The 16592-nt window shown below is 37.0% G+C and overlaps 1 protein-coding gene across 2 annotated transcripts in view; it reads left to right on the forward strand.

The window, feature by feature from the left end:
- The first annotated feature begins 232 nt into the window (after window positions 1–232).
- Window positions 233–16592, forward strand: part of LOC135700108 (MOXD1 homolog 2-like) — a 618927-nt gene continuing 602567 nt past the window's right edge. The window contains exon 1 of one of the 2 annotated variants that reach the window (XM_065220501.1): window positions 233–1793. The gene's annotated coding sequence lies outside the window, so the exon portion shown is untranslated. The remainder of the gene's footprint in view (window positions 1794–16592) is intronic. The other variant, XM_065220499.1, reaches the window with a different exon arrangement.

Below are 16592 nucleotides of genomic sequence, written 5' to 3' on the forward strand. Positions count from 1 at the left end.
TGATGGCAGATCGGAGCGGACATGCGCGCTTCGATCGCAGGAGAGTTTCTCGCACGCGAAAAACCCGCGGAGAGCGAGCGGAACGCTCGCAGGACGACGTTCTGCACGCTCGCAGTTAACTTCTTTTACATCGCTGCCGTCTCGAGGGCCAGCATAGAACATTAGCACAAGCAGCACAAACCAGCTGAGGGGATTTTACAGAAGGGAAAATTTAGTAACGTCGTGGCTTCGGTGAAAGCAAGTCGTAAAAAGCTGGTTTTTCGTATCAAGGAACCGGATCGCGCGGCCGATTTTTCGCGGGCGAGAGCTTTTCCTGCTGCAAGTATATTTTCTCGGGGAGTTGGATTTTTCCCAGCACCGAACTGGAACTGGGTGTTCGCCGCTCGGGTGTGTTGTTTAAAGTTGGTACCGAAGTTGGAAAAAGGGTATTTGACTGCTTGCGAGGATAAAGGCTTTTGGGATCGTCCCAGCCGGACATGAATTGGCAAATTATGTGAAACATCCTTTCCGGTATCGTTATCAGTGTTCGCTGCCCATGGGCGGTCCAGACCTGGCCCAATAAAGATCAACCGTTATCGATTCAAGGGACTCCTTCCGGTGCAAGTGGCTCCGATTTTCGATAGCCCAAGAGAAGAGGTTGTTACATCAGTCGGGACAGCAGCATCCTTCTCGCCGTGTTGTTCCGCTGAACTTCGCGAGTCGTGTTGTTGTTGTTGCTGTTGCTGTTGCTGGCCGTGCGAGTCGTTTCGGTAGTGTGGCTCATATTATGTTACTTGGAGTGGTGTGAGTGCGATGCTAAGCAGAGTAGCGTAAACCTGCTTGTGAAGGGTTTTTGGGTCGCTCGGAAGTGAAGAAGGTGTTGGAGGAAAACATTTCTTTGATTTATTCCTCGCAAATTGCGATTTCATAAGCAAAAGTGGGTGTTTTAAGCAAAACATATAAACACGAAACAAATCTAAAAAAAAACAAAAAGAAAAACTTCACATAAATTCAGGCGCCTGATGTAATAACACAATCGGAGAGAAATAGGCGAAACAAGATGAAAATATATGCCCTTGCAAGCAAATGAAAAAAAAGGAATCGTGAAAACGGTGCTGGTTATAGGGCTCGCGAAACTCGCCAAAAAAAAGGAACACAATCCCCCCGGAACAAGGCAAGGAGGGTCGATTTAGCTCGATGATTTATTGGAACAAGTGTTTGTGCGAATGAATTATTTGTAAGCCCACCCAGCTGTCGTTGTTACCGTTGTTGTTGTTGTTGGTGTTGTTCTTGTTGATGCTAATTCCGCGAAGGAAATCGGTGTATGTTCCCGAAATTCTTTTCTCCCGACTGGGTGGAGCATTTGGCCAAAAAAAAAATCAAACCAAATTAAATTGAGATTAAGATTCGGCCCCCAAAATTTGAAGTGATCCAAATCCAACGTATATATCGTGAGGGAGAAGAAATCAAATTCCAAACATAAACAAAAGCGAAGAAAAGCGCTGGAAGCTGTCAGACGACGACGACGACACACAGAAACGGAACGGTCAGTTCTTCGTAGTATCGTTTCGAGTCGTGTCTCGGGTCGGGTGGAGCGAGGTGGATAAGAAGAATCTCGATGCCACACGCACGACCTCCTCGGTGAAGATCTATGTAGCGTCAGCCCATCATCAACATCATCTGCTGTTTGGCTGTTGCTGTGGAGGCCCTGGCCCTGGTGCTGGGTAACACGAGCCCTGCTTTCGATCAAATTTTCGGAGCGAGTATTTTGACAGCTGACAGACGCGGATAAATTTCGTGCTGAAGTGAGGTTAGTTTTTGTTTTTTTTCTCCATCGTCGTCTTACAGCCTTTTGTTTTTAGTTTTTCACCTTCATCATCTACGGTGGTGTTGGCGGCAGCAGTAGGTACCTATATTCGTCTCCAGCATTTTGGACCGTGAAGAAGAAATTTCAAAAGAAGATTACTCTTTCTTTCACAATCAGGGGCGTGTTTGGGGCTGTTTACTACGAGGGGCGTCCTGTGGTGGGAATTATGAATTTCCTACATACTACGAAAAACTCATGTAAATTTATGTTCCTTGAAATCGACACATGTAAACGGGCCTTTTGGCATAAGAATCAGTTAAAATAAACGAGAAAATCAACTCAATCAAACGTGTTCTCTTCGTCGAGTTGCTGATGTTTCGGTTTGAGAAAACTTAATTTTACATTTAATGTTTGTTTACGTTTTATAATTTACGTCCAATATGGATTGCGTCTCGTGTAAAAGTAGTTATTTTCAAGTGTGTACGAATGTTATGTCATACAGTTATCGTATGGTATTTTGAAGCATTCGAATTCTGTTTGTGCCAACGATTAGAGGACTTTGAAGTTTATTCATAGAGAATTTATTGTGTTGATGATGGATACTAAACTGAGATACGCAGAACTATAATGCTTGGAAATCATATTACGATTTATTTGATAGACTCTATCGATAAATCAGCATTTTAATGAAGTAATGAAATTAGTGGAATGCTCACAAACAGCAAAAGAGGTTATCCTCATTTATTAACACTTAATTAATTTTGGTATCCATGACCAATACGTGTTTCGACAACAATGTACAGAATGTTACAATATTACTTCCTTTAATTTGGCATGCATTAAAGTGGTACATGATATAGGTTTAACAGTTATCTAAAATTTAAATGTTAAAGTCAACTTGTAAATCTTTTTCCATCGCCTACCATTTAAAGTTCAACATAAATTAAAACCTAACAGCATTTTAAGGATGCCCTTTGCATCGATGTCGGGGCCATATTAATGGCTTGGTGGTTACTTGGGATGTGTGCTAATTCTGAACGATGACATAAGCAGGGCTGGTAGTGAGTCACTTTTTAGTGACTTGGTCACTTTTTTCAAGCCAGTCACTAAAAAGTCTCTTTTTTTTAAGGTCAAGTAACTAAAATCACTTTTTCTTCTAATACGTCACTATTTTCAACTTTTTTTTAGCGTGAATTTATTTCAAGATTGATCATTATTTGCTTTGTGACGATAAATCGCCTTTCTCTATCTAGAAGGGTGTCTACTCTTTTTTCTAAATAAAATTTTCTTGAGTGTTCCAGGTTTTTCCAGAACTTTAACGGATAAATTTAAGGCTTATAATAAGAAAGCTATTTTTAAAATGCCAACAATAACTAACCCAAACGTTTTTAAGACATGGCAATCAGTTTTAAATAAACAACTTTATTATCAAATCTATTGAATGTTGTAGTTTAGCACTTACTTGTTTTCTCACTCTAATAAAGTTAAAAAAAAAAACCTTCCCTTATGTAGGTAAGTCCAAGATCTAAAAATATCCAATGTCTTGTAGTTTCGTATTCTATGTACAAGTTCAAGATATTGAAAATTTTAAAAGTGCCTGAATAAAGGAAAACATTAAATGATTTACTTCAAGTTCGCAATTAACTTAATGAAAAATCAGAGATCTTCATTGCAGTCCCATTAACTTCACAGCAATTGTAGGAATTTTGAAGAAGTTCTGAGGAATGAAAGGAAATGCTTAGAAATTTAGTGAAGCGCCATAAACAAACTGCGAAGTTAACACACTGAAATTATGGGGAAGCTTTGGAAGCTTTAAGAACTTCAAATCGGTTCTTTTAACATCCGAATATTTTCAGGAACTTTAATGAAGTTCCTAGAATTTCAGAGCACATCACAGGTGTTAAGCAAATTTGAGAAATATACAAACCTTGAGGGGTATTGTGGAAATTTTTAAGTTCTAAGCACCTCAGAAAAGCTAGATCTAGAGATCTTTGGGGGATTTCAGATCTTAAGAGCAGTTCCCATGACTTTAGTTCAGACTTTTTGGAGCAGTTTAAATATCTATAATCGTAAATTTAGAAAATTTGAGAACCCTCAAGCGTGCTTGGCATACATCGTTTTGGTCACGAACTGCTCATTTGCTTATAACATTGCACACAGTTGACGAAACATAGTTCTATTTGAAGCAGTCAATAGAATAGAGTTTAAGCTTGCTATAGATACGTGAAAAAAAAAAGTAGATTTTAATTCTAGTGATAAACTGTATTTGTTTTTGCGTTGCAAAAATTAAGTGAGAAATGCTCGCTGCACATCTCGGACTTTAAGTGCAAAAAATTATTGGTGATGATTCAAATGTTAAGATTTACCTACTCTTTGCATATCTATACTGAACTATGATCCTAATCTATCAATAACTTTAAAGAAAAACGAATTTCAACAACTGAGTGAAAAGTTATTAACAAATGAGCAGTTGGTGTGTACAACTGTGCATGTCGAGCATGCCCTTTAGATGTTCTGAAAATTTCAGGGAAGTACAGAGACCATCAAATAATTTATGAAAACTTCAGAAATATTTCAGGAACTTCACAGAAGTCCAACAAATTTCAGGGACATTTATCTTCAATCGAATTGAGAGCTCAAGACAATAATTTCAAGAAAATGGTAGAAACCTTTAACAAGTTTCGGAAACTTCAGCAAAGCTGCAATAGAGCTTTTGGAACGTGATAAAAATTATATGAACATCCGGAAAACGTGAGAGTTTATTAAGTGTGTTATATCATAAAGATTTTTAAGAACTTTAAAAAATGGAAAAATTTAGCTTTGTTGATTAAATAATATCAACGAAGTTCCATTAATTAAAAAAAAATGCAAGAAATTTAAGCAAGCAGCGATAATTATCTTCAAGAAATTCCAGAGTACTTAGAATTTAGATAGTTTCATAATAATCTGCGAAGTTCCGAGTACTTCGAGGACCATCAGATAGCTTCAGAGTAATCCCATTAACTTACAATAAATTCCGTTGAATTATGGGTTATTCGAAAAATTCTAGGATTGATCCAAAATTGTCATTGAATTTTAAATATATATATCAGAATATTTGCCGGATTATTAAACAAATTTAAAGAACTTCAGGTTAACATAGATAAGTTCAGGGAAAATAAGAGAGCGTTTTTAATAGTTAGAATACTTAAGGAAAATAGTTGAAACTTCAAGGCAAATCAATTAATTTCATAAAATGTGCGGGTTCTTAAAATATACTGATCAATTCAGGGCTGTCTAGAGAACTGTAAGGAAATTCAATAATCGTTTAAGTAGTTTCAATAGCACCAGGAACTTCTAGACTATTGAAGAAGTTTCAAATAAGTGTCGATAATTTAATGGAAGTTTCATGAACTTCAGTGATAACCGTAAAACTATATTAATTATATTGTTCTAATTCCATGAAAATGGCGAAAGCAAAAAAGTTCCAGAAATTTAGAAAAACTTTGAAAACTTCACACAAGGATACTGCCGGTAATCGCAAGTCAGTCCCATCTGCATTTTAATCAATTTTGAGTTAGCATCATTATTCAGTTTATCTTTCTATGTTTTTTGAGATGTGCTTTTGAAAAAAGGTGGTTTGTTCAAGAAAAATGAAAAACAATACCAAGTCAAATTGTCCCACACTGAAAAGTAACCGCAAGTCAGTCCCATTAGAAAAAAATATGTTAGAAATGTTAGACAACACATCGCATTATGAGATTTGTCTCAAGACAGACTTTGTCCACTTCCCCTAGGGTATCTGGAACATGTCCTGATGTGGCCAATATAGTTGTTACGATACTCAGTTTGACCGCCAATGGATGGCTTTGAATTCTCACGTGATTTGATATATCGCTTGATGGATTTTGATTTGAAAAGGATATACCACTTCCCCGGGGATACCCGGAACATGTCCGGATTTGGCCAACATGGTGCCAACATGACTCTTATCGATCTTATTTTTGAATTCTCATGTGAATTATGTGAATAATCCATTGATTTATCGCATGGTGGGTTTGGCACGTTTATGAAAAGCTCTGGTCTGATGAAGACCCATACTCACCGGAAACAAACGCTCACCGGAAACAAACGCTCTGGAACCAGCAAACCAAACCCAGAAACATTCAATGACGTTCTATGGGACCATGGTATCTTTCTACTGTTCAATGCTGTACTAAACTAATGCAGCATCGTCATGGAATTGTGACTGACTTGCGGTTATTTTTCTCATTGACGTTAAATGTAATCGCAAGTCAGTCCCATTCAGATTTTGGCCATAAAATAAAAATTTCACGATATTTTTTTCAATATTTTATGGTAAACATAGATGCATTCTATCACATTGTACGTTTATTTTTAAATTTATCCCTCCAAAATAAGTGTCAAATTAGAAAACTTGTAAAATCTTTGAACGCCGTTTTCTCATTTCCAGTTTATTACAGATGGGACTGACTTGCGATTAAGGGCAGGATAGTGTTCTTCAAAAACATTTCGAGAACTTCATACAAATCTATGGAGCTTAAGGGGAGAACCGCGAACTTCAGGAATTTTTATGAACATTAGCTAAATGCGGGAGCATTTGAAAGAAGTTTAGTAAGCTCCAACAATTGGAGGAATTTCAGGGAGAGGTCAGTTCCATTAGTTTCAGAAAATTAGTGGGAAATTCAAAGCAGTTCCCAGATTTTCAGATACCTTCCGAGACGTAAAAAAATTAATTGAGGCCTTCGCATAAATTCAGAGGTTCACTGAAGCTTAAACATTTTCAATTAAATTCAGCGCTTCATGAGATTTGCAAAAACGTTAGAGCAGTTTTGAGAATTTCAGAAAAGAACAGAGAACCTCCGAGCAGTTCCATTAACCTTTGAGAAGTCACATAAAGTTTAAAGAAGTTTAGAGAACTTCAGCGAATTGCTAAACCTTTAGAAGAGATTCGTGATCATTAGAAACATTAAGGAAACTTTAGGAAGTCCTATAAAGTTCAGGGAAGTTCAAGAATTTGATGAGTAGTACTGTGAGCATCAGACTAGTTTCTTAAACTACAAAAGAACTTCAAGGCAGATTCATTAACTTCAGGAAATATATGGGATGTTCTCAGAATAGTCCATTCCATATTCAATGGAAGTTTCGATGAAGCTATCCTCCGAATTTAATTTTCTTTCAGTTTTCCTCGAAATTACCTTAACATTCACCACAATAAGACACCCTTCAGAAAGATTATCAGAATATTAATTGAATTCATTTCAGCTTTCCTTTTGAATCTCACTCCTTTCCTTGGAATTCTACTTGCATTGAAAGTCTCCTAAGAATTCATCGGCATTTCTACTCACAAATTCCTTAGATTTCTTCTCCTGAATTTATTTTCAGAATTCCTTTGAGTTATTCTCAGATTTAATTGTAATCCTTCTTTTAGTATTTAAAAAAAAAAAAATCCAAGGACTTATGCTCCGAATTTGTTTTCTCGCACAAACTTTATGAAATTATCCTCAGAATTCCCTTGAAATTTTCCTTTGAAGTTCTCAGAAGTTGTGCTCATTAGAAATTCGTTTAAAAAAATAAAATTTACTATTAATTCAATTCAGGGTCACTTTTTAGTCACTATTTTTACAACTTACAACTATAAGTCACTATTCAGTCACTTATTTCTTCAACATTGTCACTAAAATCACTATTTTTGACAGCAGTGGTGGCTACCAGCCCTGCATAAGGTACACACTAAGAAATGTTTACCGACTTCTATTATTTTTAGCGAACTGTACACAGCTGAACTGTTGGGTAAAAATCAGGTATTTGAATTCAATAGCATTGTGGACTCAATTATTTAAACAAGACGGACAGTGTTTTGAATTTGAAAATTAGTGGAACAGCTTTTGACATTAACAGAGGGAGAGTAGGCTGTGCGTGTGATCAAACGTGAAGTTTGGTTTTTTTCCGTGGAGTTTTTTTTTTATCTATAATCTGTTGCTGATCTGGCCAAACCCAGGCCCAGGAGACAATTTCTAGTTGCTCAGTCCCTATTATTTGCCGCTGCAAAGCTGTTCCGAAGACAAGTAGAACCTCCACGAGGCGTCCCATCATTCGTTTCGTCCCATCACTCGTTGAGTCGCAGCGTTGAACCTGACTATTGGCCACGAAAAGGCGTGCCAATGCAAATCAAAAATCGACTACATACATCCGAATATTTGTTTATCTCAAATCGACGGAAGGTGCAACTACCATAAACCGGACTAGTTCATATTGATCTTCGTCAAGCTTCGTCTACAATTTGGACTTCTACATCAACACATATCAGCCAGCAGCCTTCAGTTCAATTGGCTAAACTTGGTGAGTTCGTTCCATTTTGTAAATTTGTATCTTTTCAAATTTTAATCACCTTTTTGTGATGCGTTACTGATATAAGATCTACCACCGAATCCTAGTCGGGACAACTTCAAACTTGGAAATCAGGATTTTTTCAGTAATCAAAGGATAACATTTTAGTGCTTGTTACTTTTTATTACTTGATACTAGTGACACGACTCGGGTAGTGACCACCGCTGATATGCAAGTCTATATTGTATATCTCAAATTAAAATATTGATTATGTTCAAAGAGTTTACATAATCCTTTTCCCTTTGTCCTTCTCTTTTTCCTTTCCCCCTTCTCTTTTCATAAAGCAAGTAATGGTCGGAGGCGAACCAGCCTAAGGCTGAAAGCCTCCTAAATAAAGCTAAATTAATTAATTAAAGCAAGTAATGGCGCTATAGCCATAAGCCATAAAAAGCTAGGACAAGAGTTAATGCTAATGTCCAAACCGTCAGAAGCATGGAGCATCACTTAACCTTTCTAGCTTTGATGCTTCCAACGAACAACCAATCATATAATTACCAAAATCGGAACGTACGGTACGAGATGTCCACGTTTCATCCTTTTATTGGATTCTGAAGCATCGTGTTTAAATCTTCGATTTAAACAGGCCCGATGTTTTCTGAATCATCTTGTCCTTTAAATGCTGCACAGTAGGCCTGGCCGTTTTGATATGTGTGACGCATCTTCGATGTGAAACATATATCAAATAGACACGAAAAATTATGGAGGTATATCCATTATTTTCCAGGATGCTTTCAAGAACTGGCTGTGTTGGTGTTAGATTAGATTAGATTCGATTAGAAAAATTAGTGGAACAGCTTTTGAAATGAGAGGCAAAGTTTTACAGAACGTTCAGCTGTTGGAAGTTCTGTAAAAATTACCGGAACTGGTAATAATTGCGAAGTGTGTAATATTGAAATGTACGTGGTATTCCGAGAACGTGAGGTATTGGTTATAAGCATTTAGAAGTATCTGAATTTTTGAACTATGTGCTTTACGAAAACCTTTTGAAATGCTTTAGTAAGCTTTTTGTTTTATATAAGGTATCTTATTATTGTGTTATGCTGGCTCAAAAGTGATGACTTCGAAGAATTCAAGAGTTTTTTTTAATGCGTTCACGATTATTGAGAATTATGGAGTATCAGGCAGAATTTCGAGAAATAAATGCAAAATATCGTTTCATAATACTTTTTCAATAATATAAAAGACTGGAAAAAAAAATAAAATAAGTTTTGTGAGTGTTGGAATATGATTTGAAAAACGAAGCATTTATATTTCGATCGTTTCATACAACTGCATCATTGATTATGAATATCATTTATACGTACGTTTTAATTTTTTAAAGCAGCATAAAATCGAAGCACGAACTAGTTCATATATTACAATTCATCAAAGCTAGAAAAGTGTAAAATTTAAAGTGTGTTCAATATCCGGGCTCTGAGCAGCCATGACCTACTCTTTCAGAAGATCCAAAATATCCGTCAAAATGACCAAATGGTGACATATAAGTCCTATTTCACGATGTGATTTATATAAAATCAATAGTGTTGGCGGTAAATTTATGAATTTGAGATTTTAAACCAGATGTGAACATTGAATGTCCACGAACAGAACCTCCGGATGATCCAGAACAACTGTAAAATCGATCACACCAAGAAACAGAACTTTAAACGCTGTGATTTGCAATTGGAATCGAGATAAGAGTACGATTGTAGGACTGTGAACTGGATCAGGATTTTGGATGATTACGAGCTTCCTGAAGATCCGAAGCATCCAAAAATTGTGACCACTTTATGAAACGAAACTTAGAACCAGTGATCTCAGGAAGCACATAACATATGTGGAACTTCATGCCAAATAGATGACTAAAAGTTGACCCCTTTTTGTGTTGGTATAACTGGCATAGTTGGACATCGATCTGTCAAAACAAAATTTTCGTGATATCGACACTCAGCGTTCATAAGGACCAATGTCGTAAACGTAAACCATGGCTTCTTTCGTAAATTTCTCGTAGTTCAAAGTCAATCAATGTAAGCCACCAATTCTATCGGATAGGAGGACTCTCGCTCTACACAATCATCGCGGTGGTTTACCTGAGTGAGTTTTCATTCTCGAGAAATTCTCCGAGGAAGTAATTGTTTACGTTTGCGACATTGGCCCTTGTGAAAAAAGCAGGTATAAGGTTGCATGCTCAGTAAGCATTGATGTTGACGGCGACTCTGCAGCTCTTTACCTATGGTAAAATCTCATAAGCATCTGACAATCTGTGCATGAAATCTAGTGGACTTTGTCTTAGCTCTTCATTCCACCATGGTACGAGCAAGCCGCCGTCTTTTCACGGAAAGATTGACAGTATTTTATGGGATTAGTAGTGAAAGGGTAAAGAAATGTTCACGGCCAGACTGATGTTTGCTTATGGGATCTTACGGATTTTACCATAGGAGTAAAGAGTTACAGAGTGAACGAAAAGGCGAACTGTCAAAAAAATGCTGGGGTGGGACGTGCTGTTGAATCAGCCTACTGATTATTCTTGTATGAAATTGGTTCCAAACGAAAACAGGCCCTGTAGGTTTCTTATGGTTTGTTTACGTTTGGAACCAGTTATGCGAGGTAGGCGACGATTGTTCGTATTTGATAGCCACCTCCCCCCCCCCCCCTCTTAAGAAAATGCGCAATAAGTGTTAAGAGGTGAGGCCCAGAGAATTTATCGTCTCTTTTGTTCATCTGCTGTATAAATGGTTGACAGAGTTTGCTGTTTACAGCTCATTTGATAATGTGAGCATCAGGGCTGGAAAGCACCTCAGAGCGTTAGCAAAGCAACTTTGTGCATACATCTCACAACACTCGACAAAGAGAGTGCGGTTCTCCCATTTACTTCGCACACTCTTTTCCAAATAATCTGTGAGAAAGCAATCCACACAATGAGCGGTACACTCCGCGTGGCGCAGGGAGCGAATATAATACAACAAGCGCTAATGGCTTCTTTGAATTCTTTGCAGGCTTTGCTTACAACGACTGCATACATAGGAGATGAAGAATGACATATCGAAGAAGAATTTTATCTTCTTGTTGGGTTACCATGTGCAACCCTACACTAAGTGGCGCTCTTTGCGTCGGAACCGTCGGAGCGATGGCTACACATTGAGCTTTCGTTATTTCTGTGTGTATGTCTTTTTTTTTTTTTTTTTCTCTTTGATTTGTTTTCCGTCGATCTTGTTTTCCGTGCTGAGCACCAATGCTACCGACGCCAGGGAGGCAGCTCCCACACCTGGACCCTACCTTTCGACCCATCAACTCATGAACCGGGGACCAACGGCTTTACTTCCCATCCGAAGGAAGGCATGATCAGAGATGTTATGCCTCAGAACATCCCGGCGGCGCCGACTGGGATTGAACCCAGGCCTGCTGGGGTGAGAAGTAATCACGCTTACCACTACACCACCGGCACCGCAAGACTGTGTGTATGTCTGTCTTCTCTTCTCCGCTGCTTTACACTTGGGCAGGGCGAAGACAAGCAAACTTTGTGTTAGCTTTATTATCACTTTGTTTAGTTCAGGAAATCAGTACATTGCGCGCATTGAGTGATCAGGTGACAGCCCTGGTGGCCATTCTTTTTTCGACTAGCGACAGGGGGCTTTTCAAAGGTATTTTCACTAGTATTTTCTAGTCGATTAGAAGTCAATCAAGAGCGTTGTTAAACAGTAATTAACCTTTTCAGATGCAATATTTCTACGTCTCTTCAACCTGGTTGAATTGTATTGGATTGATTACGGATATTATGTTAATTGAATGCAATGTAATGCTAACAATTCGAAGATTTTGCTGCTGCTCTCTGGACTTTAACATGTATGCACTTAACTCCAAATTTGAACAGTCGTATTTTTCTCAAACGAAACCTTATGAAATCAAAAATTGATGCTTTTGGGTACAAAAAAAAATCCAAAGAAAAGATGGTACGTTTATTTTTATTAAAAAATTAGCCTCAGAGAAAAAAAAAATTGAAAAAATGAATCAAATTTAGAGTTAGAAGAAATGAACGCATTGAGTTTCCAAACGTTTTTGGCCATAATTTCAGAGAAACAATACTTTTTGATATCATTGATATCCATAATTGGGCTGTGAATAGCTGGGTGGCTGGTCATCGCATAAAAAATCGGCAAATAATGTCTTCTTTTTTAATGCAAACGTTAATATTTTGCTGTGTGAAGCAAGATGATGAATTTATTAAAGCTAGCTATATTATTATAAAAAAAAGAAAGTATATTGTTAAGGAATATGAAGAGATGAGTTCAGGAGTACTAAGAAGACACATGATTATAAACCACGATAGAATTATTTTAATAAAATTAACTACCCCCTTACTCATTTTACAGCTGGTATAATCAATTTGACCGATTGATGTCCTTCTGTACCACTTGAAATGGGGTCGATTTTTGATGATCGAGTTCCACATATTTTATGTGCAGGAAGGCTATAGCTGACCTGCCTGCGTATCCAGTTATTGGAAATAAGCATTATTTTTCACGATTTTCTAGAAGGGTGCAATGATTAATCCTCACCAAGACAACCAGAATGCATGTATATCTAAGTTGTGTTTTAGGATATGCAAGTATATATATTTACAAAAAATCGTATTCAATACAAAAATATGGCTTATACCTACAATAGTGGAGGCCATGTTTGTGAAAATTTAAAATTACTTTGTGAGCTATTTCATTTGACATCAAATACCACTTAATCGGTAATAACAAATTAAGTTTGACAAATCTTACGAGTTTATCCAATTTTATGTGTACTCTTGTGCTATAAAAAAACATAGATCTTATAAAAGTAAAAAAAAAAAACATCATTATATACGATGAAATATAAACATAATGCGATGAATTTGATTCTTATCTAAAACGTCAACGCTCTGCCGCCCTCCAGAAGTATTGTAATTGTCGCTCACCCTGCTACAAACGACTGTTCAATTTTGCGAGTCGTATTTATCGAAATTACAACCGTTTTCTCTATAATCCACACGTGAGACGCACGGAAGCGAACCTTCGCACGAATCCGAAAAGATTTTGGTCGTTTGTCAACTCCAAACGGAAGGAATCCGGGTTGCCTTGTTCCATGTTTTTCGGGAAGAACTCGGCTAATAGCGAAAGAGAGAAATGCGACTTGTTTGCTTGTCATTTCAAGCAAGTGTTCCATAATTTCTCCGCTTCGCCGACACAAGTCTTCGATGCTACTATTGGGATGCCACGTGATGTGTTTAGTTTCGCGATACGCAAACTGAAGCTCTCGTTCGTCGCCGGACCTGACGGCATTCTGTCATCAGTTCTAAAACGTTGTGTAGCCAATCTCTGCCTTCCACTATCGTGGAATCACCTCCCTGTGTGCCTGCTCAAAACTGTTCGAGATTATCATAAATGATGCTCGCGAACAGTGCTGCAAAAATTATATCGATACAGAACAACACGGCTTTTACCCGAAGCGCTCCGTGTCCATGAACCTGGTACAGTTTACTTCTAACTGTCTGCGATGCATCTAAAAGCTGCATTTGACACGGTGGACCATAATATCTTGCTGGCTAAGCTGGAGATACTTGGCGTCTCGTCAACGGCTGTGGATTGGTTCAGATCTTACTTGGTGAATCGCTATATACGGGTTAAAATCAAAAACAGAAAGCATATAAACATTACAAAAAACACAATAATAGTGAAAATTTAGCTATCTATTTGAACATATGTGATAAACTGGATTTAGCCATCAGTAATGCAATTGAAGAACTTCTTCAATTACGTAAAAACCAAATTAAAATCTGGAAATTTTCCATCAATAATGCATCTTGATGAACGTGTCGGGGATAGCTCGAAAAAAAGTTGTAAACTTCTTGATTTTTTTTTTTTTTCAATAAATCCATACGAAATTTTACCGCGATTATTTTGCATTTTATCCAGAATTTTCAAGGAACATTGGCGTCAATCAACTTCAAGTGCAGGATATTTTGCAGGCTTTGAAGAATTAAGATGCCACAAAAGGTCCTGGACCTTACGGAATTCCTGCAGTATTTTAAAAAAAGTCTAGCAATGGAACTTACTGCTCCATTGTTTTGGCTTTTTAATATGTCACTGGAATCCGGAACCTTCCCAAACATATCGAAAAGCTCATTTTTAGTACCTTTTTTTATCTGGCTGGAAAGCTGACGTACGTAACTATCGTGGAATAGCCACTATTTCTTGCATTTCAGAGCTTTTCGAAGCCATTGTAAATAAAAAATTATTTCTTCAAACCAGAAATACAATTACTGACATGCAACACGGCTTCTTTAAAGGACGTTCGACCTTGACAAATTTAGTTGAATTTATAGACTATACATTAAATGCAATGGGTAATGGAAACCACGTAGAAGCCCTCTAGAGCCATCGTTTTTTTTTTTTTTTTTTTTTTTTTTTTTTAATCTTTATTTTAGAGATTTTTAGCCTGAGGGAGAGCCATCGTGTTTGGAGTGTTAAAAACTGTATATTGACTCTAGCATACTAAATTTACATGAGAAAACGTATTTTAGTATATGAATGAATAAAGATTCGTTCGTCGGTACATATAAGAGAATTTCAGGCAGTTCGATTAATTTCAGGAAAATTAGAAGATATTTTACATAAGTTTTGAGACATTCAAAGAACTCCAGAAAAAATCCGGAAAGTTTACAGCTCTTAAGATTCATTTCGGATACTTAAGAGATGTTCCAACAACTTTAGGGAATATCCGATGCGTTTAGAGAACTCCTAAATTGAGAGCTTTGCGATGATTAAAGATCTTTATGGTTAGGTTCAGTTATATGAACGTCAGCAAATTTTCGTGAACTTAGATGAAGTTCATATAACTTCACAATAGCTTCATTAACGTCAGGAAAATTCCAGTAACATTACAAGACCTTTAAGAAACTTTGGAAAACTTCAGGTAATCTCAAAAATCTTTAGGAAATTTAAGAAAGCGTCGGGAAAGTTTTGAGAATTTCATGGCAGTTCCACGAACAACCGAAAAATTACGGAAACTAGCGGAGTTTAGAGTCCCATGAAGGTTAGAAAAATTCTAGGAACTTAAATGAAGTATAATTTTGATAACTTCATGTTATTTCCGTGAACATCAAAAAAATATGTGAAAACATTGAGGAAAATCTGATAACTTCATGGAAGTTCCATGAATTCAAAGGAAGCACCAAAAACATCAAGAACTTCTAGAAAAACATGGAAGTTTTAAGATCTTTAGTGTAAGTTAATTTTCAATAGCGACCAAAAATATTCATAAGTACCGTCCCAATGACGCGTTCATTGGATGCCGGAAATGCAATAAAAAAATCGTTTTTTAAATTCACCAATAGGTATAAGCCTTTAAGCGGAGTTCAGTAACTTCAGGCAGCTATGACAATTCAAAGCAGTTTCAGTGAAATTCATGGGAGCTTCAGGTAAATTTCGATTACTTTAGGGCAGTTCCTTCCAGAAGTTCAAAAAATTACACCCGTACATAATCAGAAGAGAAGCGAGAACCTTAGGACGCACAACACAAATTGTTGGAACTTTGATGAAGTTCTGAGGAATGAAAGGAATTACCGTGGATTTTGAAAAAGTTTCATGAACAGACTGTGGAATGATAAGTAAACTTTTGTGACATTTCGGGCACTTCAGGGAAGCTGCGAGGACTGGTTCCATCAGTTTCAGTACAGGTAGCATTACAAAACTTGTACTATTGAGTCCAAACCATGATCTTCAAGGTTTCAATAAACCCAAAATTGTTATTTGAGAAAGACAATGCGGAAACTTAATATCAACAATTGTGCACTTAGTTCCATCGCCATTACTGCAAAAAATATTAGGAAATCTACTCTCCGGACGATGCAATATTTAAAGAGAATCTTGACCGTTTTTTAAAAGCTTAATTCTTCATTCCATTGTGCCGTTTTTATATGTTACGACTGAAATGATTGAAGGATAAAATTTATGCCTTTTGCGTCTAAAGGGCCATCTTATGTTTACAAAAGCTTTTGGGCCGTTTTCAAATGTTTCACCTGATTTCACATAACCGTAACTCCAAATCATTCTCATTCATCTTCTTGATGGATGTTTAAGCACAGACAAACAAACATATTTCTTGAAATAATTTGTCCTTAAAAATATCGTCACGGAACTCACTAACGACATCTCTCAAGCTATTCACGGAAAATGCTTGTTTGCGTCTCAAATAATGTAACATACAAGTTTGATAGAATGTAAAGATACGTCAGCATGATCCGCTGCCAGCGCTGTGGTGAGGGATTCGTGTAACTAATCATATTTAAATTCAATTTTAAATCCGTGTACTACGATTAAGGAGAAAGAGTTACGTCTGTCTGTCTGTGGTTTAAGGTATACTTTGGTGCAATATTACGAAAGATTTTCCGAAAAAGTTGCTGGCCAAA

This window comes from Ochlerotatus camptorhynchus, unplaced genomic scaffold, assembly GCF_037179485.1.
Source record: "Ochlerotatus camptorhynchus isolate MF236.1 unplaced genomic scaffold, CSIRO-AGI_Acam_v1.1 ptg000128l, whole genome shotgun sequence".
Taxonomy (NCBI): Eukaryota; Metazoa; Arthropoda; class Insecta; order Diptera; family Culicidae; genus Ochlerotatus; species Ochlerotatus camptorhynchus.